Source organism: Grammomys surdaster, unplaced genomic scaffold (genome assembly GCF_004785775.1).
Source record: "Grammomys surdaster isolate TR1022 unplaced genomic scaffold, NIH_TR_1.0 919, whole genome shotgun sequence".
NCBI lineage: Eukaryota > Metazoa > Chordata > Mammalia > Rodentia > Muridae > Grammomys > Grammomys surdaster.
In genome coordinates this window covers 686,187-696,700 of record NW_021605338.1, presented here as the reverse complement: position 1 = coordinate 696,700, position 10,514 = coordinate 686,187, and positions in this window count along the sequence as shown.

The window sequence follows — 10,514 nt, the reverse complement described above, 5'->3', positions numbered from 1 at the left end:
AAGAGGAGCAGGAGGAGGAAGAGGAGAAGGAAGAGGAGGAGGAGGAGGAAGAGAAGAAGAAGAAGAAGAAGAAGAAGAAGAAGAAGAAGAAGAAGAAGAAGAAGACACAAAGCTATCTCCTCTCTCTACTCTTGTTCAATATTGTATTCGAAATTCTCGCTAGAGCAGAAAGACAAGGCGATACACTCTGATGGTGGTCGTGGTATTTGCTGAGACCACCACATTAAAGAATCCAGTATAAAACTCCTACAGCCAGTAGACACATTCAGCAAAGTAGTCAGGCACAAAATTGACATATAAAAATCAGTTCTCTTCCTCCAACAATAAACATACTTAGAAAGAAGTCAGAAACAACCCTGAATTCACATGAGCTTTAAAAAAAGAATCTTGGGGTACAGGAAAGCTAAGGCTGATTTTTATGTATTTCCCTATTTCATCAGAGGTACATTTGAAGCTAACTGAAGAAGCTGGTTCCTGTGCCCATTTTTCTAAGAAGAAGCTTGGTGAAATGGCCGCAGCCAGACACCACTCACTGATAAATCACTTCTTGAGTGACCCCTTGGTACTTGAAATCAAACAAGCAATCTCATTTCCCGTTCTTTACTTTGCAAGGTTACTTTATCATCTTAACTTCATTTTTACCAGATTCCCTTTGAAATACACTTCAACAACTCAGAAAATATCAAGCCTGGCTCTTTGTGGTAGTCCGAATGAGAATGGCCCCGGAGACTCACAGATGGGAATGCTTGATCTCTAGGCAGTGGCAGCATTTGAAATGATTAGGAGGTCTGGTCTCGGAAGAAGTGTGGTGGGTCTGGGGTTGGGTTTTGAGGTTTTCAAACGCCCAACCTGGGTCCAGTAGTTCTCTCTTCGTGCTGCCTATTGATCCGTATATATAAAACTCTCAGATTCTCCTCCAGCACTATGCCTGCCTGTGTGCTGCCATGCTCCCCGTCACAGTGATAATGGGCTAAACCCCTGAAACTAAGCAAGCAGCAATTAAATGCTTTCTTTTATTAAGAAATGCCTTAGTTGTGGTAGTAATGGAACACTGGCTAAAGGACTCTCCTTCCCAAAAAAGATAAACTGAGATTTCAAAAATAGTTCTTGCTAAATTGCTCAACCACGTTTAAATTGTTCTTTACACAGAAGTTACTTTCTTAGTGTTGATGACCGGAACTCATATGCCAAGATATTTTATATCTGCCTTCATCTCTGCACCTCAAGTCTGACATGCTTGTTTCTCCAGAGCTCTCTGCAAGAGCTTTATCTGCTTCCCCTTTACAGGGCTGTCCTTCCCTAAGTCATTTCATTCTATTTCCAAAGACCACTCATTGAGTATAGTTAAGATGAAACCAGGTATGCTGAGTGTATCCTAATAGGCTCTTCCTGCTCTGACTCCGAACATCCCCATCCCCCGCCACCCTTCCCCTCAGATAACATACTCTATCACGCCGCCTTCTTTGGGCATCCTTAAATGCATCATATCTTTCATCCTTGGGTCCTTTCTTCTACCCATCAATCCATGTTTTGATTTAAAAAAAAATCAGTTACTTTTCACTTGCTTTGATTCTAGGCAAATTCTAAAAATTAAAACCCAATAAATATAATTGAAGAAACGATTTTGTGTGAGAGCAAACTGGTAATAGGATTGAATCTATTTAAAAAATTCCACACATGTTGGCTACATGTTTAGCCAAGAGAAATCAAGCACAGGTCTACAAGATGATTCGTTCTCTGATATCCCTAAGAGCTTTTATACATAATATCCCGTGGTGACTTAATCTTCATTGTCAACTACATTGTATTCATAACTTATGCTGATTAGAAATACCTCTACCTGTGTCTATAAAGGTATTTTCCAGGTTTCAGTGAGCAGCAACGACCCAGCCTGAACATGGGCAGCCCTTTCCCCACAAGCTGGGGTCTCAGACTGAAGAACAGGAAGAAATCAAGCTGAAAACCAGCAGTAATTTCCGTTGCCTCCTGGATGTGGCTGGAATGTTCCCAGTCTGTTCCCCACTAGGATAGACTATATTCTCAAATAATGAACCACAAATACTTTCTTCCTTAACTTGCTTTGGTCAGGCATTACGTTACAGAACAAGGAAAGAAACGGATGGTAACAGATCCCAAACTGAGAATGACCCAAACGCCAGCAGAAGAAGGGATCAACAGATTGCGTTATATTTATATATCACAGGACCCCCTTAAAGAACAGTTCAAGGGCAAGCAAACATGCATAGAGATAGAAATCAGGAGTATTGCTTCCAGTTGTGTGTGTGTGGGGGGGAGGCAGGGAGTTGGGTAGGTTTGAAAAGCATAAGAGAACGTCCATGGGTGATGGAAATGTTCTGCATCTTTCTTTGAGTAGTGAGTTGACAAACACATTTTCAAAACTTACTAAATTGTATTGGAGGTATATATATATATATATATATATATATATATATATATATATATATGGAGGGAGAGAGAGAAGAGAGATCTATCTATCTATCTATCTATCTATATGAAGTACATCTCAAAAAGTGGCATAATGTTGATTTTTGCAACCTGGTTACTCAAAAGAGACTCTTAAAAGAACCATGTCTGATGAGTCATATTTTCTTTCTCACTTCCTTTGCTTCTTTTGGATCATACTCAAAGCTTATCTATGTCGGTGTGAGTGGTTATCACACACACTGTGTTCTAGGTCTAAAGACTTTTATTTTTATATGTAGTTTATGGCTCCCATATCATCCCAAAGCTACATTAGATTAGAAGATGATAAAACATACACAGACAGGCATGCGAGCCACTGCGTAGGTGCAGATCGTGACACTAGGAAGGCAAAGGACGCTGAAGTATGACCTAAGAATTCTAAAGAGAGTGAGCTTGAGATAACAGATAAAATCAGGCCGTTGGATGTTTCCCTTCTCGCTGGGAGTTGTGTTTCCTAATATGTTTCATCCAGAAATCTTAAAAAGTTTAGCCTGCTGGAAATGCAAGGCAGAATACATAAATGACAATATCGTAAAGAAGTGTCTTAATGAAGTAATGTTTTTAAAACAATGATATTAAAATAAATGATTGAGTATTTACATGTAATATTTTATGCTGCTTGTTATTATTCAGCACGACAGATATTGCTGTAGATTGTAGACGACAGAGAAATAACATTTTAAGTACACAGTAAGCCTTTCATGGAACAAAATGAGGCCTAATGTTGAACTAAATGGTGTGGCCTTGACGTTATTGAGTAATCTGTTTCAAATCTGCAATCTCAGGTTATTGTTTGTTAAATTAAAAAGAAAGGTATTTCTCAAAAAAAAAAAGAGAGAGAGAGAACAATTTAAATAATGTGCTTGTTTTGGTGCTCAGAGGGATAAAACTTTTCAGATATTTAAATTTATCCAGACAGGATTAAAGTCATTCCGAGGTATAGTGTGTAGGATTGTGGCTAAAATGTCACCTAAGAGTAAACAGTTACTATTAAACAACCAAGTACAACTCCCAGCAGCTGAAAGGGGCCATGTAATCCCAACAAGTGCTGACCGAGCACCATCACTGCCGGTATATAACCTACTTCCTGTAGTAACAGTACTGAGGGATGAAGAAAGCACATTCTCCAAGATTTTCTGGCTCTGAACACCCTCCAGATTTAAGCTATTAAAATGGTCTTGCTAGTGCCTCTGGAAGCACACCATTCTAAATGTCACCCCAGACAGCCTTCTAGATGACCTCTATTCTACAGAGATTTAACTGTAGAAACTCTCCAGTAAGCCTTGAAAACAAACCAAACAAGCCAAGCTAAGCCAAACCAAAACATTCTTACAAATGCTGCCAACTGAATACTCTTAGTTCTTGTGTTGAAGGAGACTCTTCAGGAGTTAAAATTAGAGGAAAAGGGTGACCTTCCAAGGGAATCTTGCCTAACGGTAGGGAGTCGCTGTTTCCTTCCGTTCAGAATCTTGCTTGAGTTAGATGCAGGGATAAGGAAACCCCTGAGAAATAAACAGAAGGAGACAAAAACTGATGGAGGAAGAAGAGAGCCTGGAATGTCAGACCTAGTCGGGAGAGATCAGCATTAGGTGTGGGAGGGCGTCGAGGGAAATGATCGCTGCCAAGCGGATTTGGTATTGTGACTGCCAAAAGCATTCCTGGGCTAGTCTCCCTACTTGCTGGGACTAGAGAGGCAGTACATTTCAACAATACTACAAGTACAAGCAGATGTGGGTTGTTTTGTTTTTTTTTTTAAATGCGGGTTAAGTTTAAATAGCAAATAACAAGTAACTCTAAAGATACTTTGATAGCCCTAGGGGGAAATGGGACAAAGTAACTCTTATTAATTGCGAAGGGTTATTGACCTACAAGATTCAGGTGGCCCTGGACAGGAAGGCTGACTTGATGACACCTGTGGATGCTTCTGATGAGATCCTAGTACCAACCCCGCTGGTGTCTACAGACACATCCAGGCTGCGGAGGACTGACTCTTCCATCCCCAAATTTCTCCCTTTTCCATCCTATGAAACCCTGTGAGCCCACATCACGTGCTCAGCCTCACTTCCGGGAGAGATTAAGGCCTTCCTTCCGCTGTGCTGAGTAAGGAACAATCGTGCTTCTGGAGATGCCTGCCTTCGTTTATCCTCTCGGCTGATCCCTATCTATAAATCCCACTACTCTTTATCGGGTAATATTGTATTTTTATGTTCTCTAACTATTTTTATTTTATGTTTCTCAAAAGCAAAACTCTCTCTTCTGGAAATAACTGTCCGCGGGGTACGTTTCCTTTTGGCCTGACCGGTTTTGAAGACGTTCTTGGCTCCTCACCAGTTGGGAACGGTTTTTCAGGCCTCTGCCATCTGGAAACATAAGCAGTGGAGATGAATTGCCTCAAATATAATTTCATGATTTTTGTCAGGATTTCCCCTTTGAGCAAGTGCTCATCTGTGTTTGTTTGCTTTGTTGGAATAAAGCAGGAGAAACTCCCGAGTAGGAAACTCGACCATTCTGTGGTTCTCAAGTGGACTTGAAGAAGCATCTGTTCCAATTCATTCTTTTTGTTCCAATTCATTCTTTAGGGAGGAATCAGTCCCCTGAAAGTTTAAAATTACTAGATCTTAAACTTAAATCAAGGTCTTAAAATTAAAAATTTAACTTAAAAATTAAATTTAATTTAAAAATTAAATTAATTAAAAATGAAAAGCATTATATTCTAGTAAATCTGTAAAAAACCAGCAGAACATTTGCGTACACCCTTCCCCTGGCCCCTGCCAGCACTAACCAACTGCTCAGCTGCAGCAGATTCGAAAGTGTTAGCACAATATTATGAAACTATAAACCTTATTTAACGGCATGAGTTCCCCCTTAGTATCTTCCCCCCAGTTGTTGGTTATCTTGATTTGTTTCAGATATTGTAAATACCTTATATTATAAATCCTGTCTTCTTTAGTATGCTGAGGGTATTAGAATTTTGTGGGCTTTCTCTCCATTTATATTTTTTGGACACAGGTTCTTGTGCATTCTAGACTGATCTTGAACTCAGTATGTAGTCAGAGGTGACCTTGAACTTCTGTTTGTTTGTTTTGTTTTGTTTTCGAGACAGAGTTTCTCTGTGTAGCCCTGGCTGTCCTGGAACTCATTCTGTATACCAGGCTAGCCTCGAACTCTCGAACTCAGAGATCCGCCTGCCTCTGCCTCCCAAGTGCTGGGATTAAAGGCGTGTTCCACCACCGCCCGCCCTGACCTTGAACTTCTGATCCTGCTGCCTTCACCTCCAAAGTACTGAGAGCACAGCTGTGTGCTATTGTGCCTCTTTATGCAGAGCTGGGTATGGAGCCCAGGGCTCAACTCGTGCTGTGTAAGTATTGTATCCACTGAGCTTCATTCCACCCCCAAACTTTCTCCTTTATGACGCTGACACTTTAAATTTGCTTGATTCTTTAATATGTGCTTTTGAACTACGCACAGGCTGTTAAAAGAGAATCTACATATCACCTGGCGCTAACTTTGTTGTTCCAGACCTCATGCTGAGCAATGTTTTCAACCTTCCTAATGTTGTGACCTTTTAATATAGTTCCTCATGCTGTGGTGACCCCACAACTATAAAATTAGTTGCTACTTCATAGCTGTAATTTTGCTACTGCTATGAATCATAATTACATATCTAGTATGCAGGGTATCTGATATGTGACTTCTGTGAAAGGGTCGTTCAAATCTCCCCCCACCCCCCAAGACGTCTCAATCCATAGGTTGAGAACTGCTGAGATAGAGCTAAGAATTTACCTATAAAGTAACACATCAAAAAAGAATGTAATGGGCTGGAGAGATGGCTCAATGCATAAGAGCACTGGTTAAGGTGCTCTTCCAGAGGACCTGGCTCTGCCTCCCAGCACCTATATGGCAGCTCAACAATTGCCTACAACTTGAGTACTAGGAATCTAACACCCTTTTCTGGTCTCCACTGGCACCAGGTACACACATACACACATAGACATACATACAGGCAAAGCATCCATATGTATAAGATAAAGTGAAAATTAAAAAATAATATATTTATAAAGGAATGTAACTGTCATGTGAGGTAGGCAGTGATTTTAAGCTATGCATGTATTCCTTAATGCCTTGCCTTAAAGAGTAGCTGTGTGCAATCGGGATAGTTTTAGGAGGTAAGAATGCCTAAATAGTGTTACATAACTCTGACGAAGATGTGTTCATCAGCTCTCAGCAATAACCTGATAATCATATACGGACGACCACAGAATGTATTTAAGTGCCTTCAGAACTTAAAAGTCAGTGCTACAGAAAATTGTAAGTGTGAATCTTTGACAGTAGTTATTTTTGTAAGTTTAATAAAACATAATTACATCATTTGTTCACCTCCTTCCTCGTACCCCCCCCATGTCTGTCCTTCTCCAATCCACAGCCTCTTCTTTTTAAATTGTCTTTGTTTCACATACATATAAAAGAATTTAAAAAAAAATCTGTCCTGCCCAGTCCATTCTGTGTTGACTGCAAATATGTTGTTATGAGTAACCGAAGGGGATTGGATAAACAATCAAGGGACTTATCCTTAGAGAAGATTAATTCTCCTTCTCGTGACAGATGTTAATTGCTTGTAGCTCTTCATCTGGGGGGGGGGGTTGGCCCATGCACTTTCACCCATCTCTGTTGAGATGTCAAAATAAAACCCAAAATATCAGCAATCCACAGACATACCTTATGATAACTCTGATATGGGAAGTCTCAGGACTCTCACATTAAAAGCATTGTCCTAGAAAGGCAAAAAAAAAAAGTTATTTTTTTAAAGAACTTTTTTATGTTGGCTCTTTGGGGTTTGATTTGATATTTATATTGCTTTCGTTTTTGAGATCTATTGTATGTATTGAGAAACAAGCTGATTTCCTCGGACTTTGTGTTATCCCATTGTTGGTTTTCACCATTGATGCAATGTTAAATATGAAGTGTTCAGCAGTTAGGGATTTCTTTACTTACAAAATCACTGGGAATTATTAAATTGTTTTCCTTCTTAAAAAGAAGAATTTAGAAAAACAAAAACAAACCAACCCCAATCTAGTAAGTGACACGAAATAATAAAAATGGTTAAAAAAAAATCAGAGCAGAGATAAAAAGAAAGAAAACAACATAAAGACTCAATTATTCCTAAGTGCTGGTTCTTTGAGAAGATAAACAAGATCAACAGACCTTTGGCTCAAAAGCCAAAAGAAAGAAGACTCAAATTAGCAATACCAGAGATTAAGAACACACACACACACACACACACACACACACACACACGAAGAAAAGAAAAGAAAGGAGTATCTTATAAACCTATATGTCTTTTAAGTTAGAAAACCCAAAAGAAATGGATGACTATCTAGGTTCATTCAAATTACCAAATTCAAAGTTGGGAGAGATTAGCAAGTGAAACAGGCCCATAACAACTAAGGAGTCAAAACTGATAAGTCCTTCTGTCTAAAAGAAGACCAGCTGCAGATGGAATCACAGCAGAATTCTACCAGACTATCAAAGATCTAGAAAACAAAAATCCTTCTTAAATTATTCAAAATAAAAATAAAAACAGCGCACCTTCAGATTCCTTTTACAAAGTTAGTATTGCTCTAAGATCCGTGTAGAAAAGGACTTAGGAATAGGACTCTATTAGCTCAGAAATTAAGGCCAACAACTGACAAGTGTGGCCTCAGAAGACAAGGAAAAAACTGAGTAGCAAAAGTAACAATCTGTCTAGTGAAGGAACCCCCCAGAGTGGGAAGTGTTTGGCGGTTATATAACTGACAGAGGACTAACATCCAGAACATACTGAGAACTCAAAATAGTTTAAGAGACTGCCCAGCACATATTGCTTTTTGCAGAACTGGGTTCAGTTCTCAGCACACACATGGTGTTTCACAAGCATCTTTATCTCCAGTTCCAGGGGATCCAATGCCCATATCTTACCTCCACAGATATCAGTCGCTCACCTGGTATACATACCTACATGCAGGCAAAACATTCACACACATAAATAAATCCAAAAAAAACTAGTCAAAAAAACCAAGAGGATCTGAACAGAATTCTCAAAAGAAGAAATAAAAACATCTAAGAAACAGCTCAAAGAGTGTTAAACATTGTTGGCTATTAAGGAAATGTACATTGTAACTACTTTGACAGATTGGCTGTGATCAGGCAAATTCTAGAGGATGCAGGAAAGGGAGAGCTTCTTTCACTGTCGGTGGGATTGCACACTGGTGCAGCCATCATGGAAATGACTGCGGAGAATTCTTAAAATGATGAAAATACATCAGTCACATGACCCAGCTATACCACTCCTTGGCCCAAGTCTCCATCCCACTCCAGAGATCCTCACACAGCCATATTAGCTAAGCTAATATGCACAATAGCTAGGAAACGGACACGTGCTAAGTGTCCCTTGACTGAGGAGTGGATGACAAGAATGCACTACATGTGCACCACAGAGTTCTAGTCATCTGTAAGGAAGAGTGAAATGTGCAGGCAAATTGTTGGAGCTAGAAAATGTTTTACTCAGTGAGGTGACCCAGACTCAGAACTACAGACTCCTCGGATCCTCTGTGATTTCTAGATCCAAGTTTGGAATCTTTAGGTATGACAGGGAGTAATTAGCAGTGACTAGGAAGGTAAAAGGAAAACATGGTGTGGAGAAGACGCTCCGAAAAGCAGGATAGTGTGACACAGATGCTCTGGAGGGGGAAACAGGGAAAATGGAAGGATGTAATTCATCTGGGGAGGGCAGAGTGGGGCAGTACAGAGCAAGAGAAAGGCAGGAGGGGACAAGTAACACTACGGATGATTGAAAAAGCCGTGTTTATTTCATGTTTACTTAAAACAACACATAGAATGTATATGTGTATACACATGTAAATAATTTAAATGAAATTGTGTTATTGGGAGTGACAGTGCTTCCCTCAAATGCCATAGACTACCCAACAAGCCCCGGTGACACACATAGGAAACCTCCTATTGTTAGGGGAGCTTAAGATTTCTAGAACATCACAGGCTGTGGCTGTTGCCCTTGATGGTCTTCTAGAACCTGAAGGTAAGACCCCTTAATGAAGACACCATGCACTTCAGACATAGAAATTTGGAGGAGTCAAGCTGGAACCTGATGTGGAAACCTCCTTCCTGAGCACAGATTCTCATCAGTATCTGGAAGTATGATACAAGCTGCCAAGGGAGAAAAGCAATCCGTAGTCCTACCTAGCTATAATGCCTGTGAACCACAGAGACCAGAAAGGTAAGATATACCCAAAGGTGTACAGTAGTGGCACTTTTACTTTGGAGAAAACCAATAGCCATCTAGTTGGACTTAAGGCCTGCTCAACAGAAGGCAATTCATGCCTGGTACTATTAAATGTACCTAGTGATGTCATGGGCCCTAGAGGGGATCCCCCACTACTAAAACTTCCCTAAACCAGTATTATAATCCACAGTTGTGTTTTAAATTCTCATCCTTATATCCACAGATCAGTGTAGTTCTTGCTCCTTATCAAAGAAACTTCTTTTTGCAGTGGACAGAGACTACTCACATTTGGTCAAAATGTAAAAAACAGCCAACCGTGGGATTCTCATCCCCAGTTGATATACCCACAGCACAAGGCTTGGGAAACATCAAGGAAGAGAGAAGGTCTGGACAGATTGTAAAAGCCAGAAGTCCAAGTTGTCTGCTACAAGGTGCAGTCTTCTATATATGATAGAGAGATACCCCGTGAATATGTAATCACACTCGTAAACAAGACCCATACAATGGCAACACAGGTTGACGTGACAGTGTGGATCAGGGAAGGGATTAATCCCTTGTCATGCTTCATGGCAAGCACCTTTATCTGCTGGGCCATCTTACCAGCCCTCCTATGGCTCGGCAGCTCTATCTGGTGGGGATATTTCTCACTGGCTATGCTGCTGACGACTCTGAGTTTGTGTCCAGGCCAGTCCTTTTAGTTTAGGCCAGCATCTGTAACTGCTTAATAACCTTTTATTTCAGGGATATGTTGGTC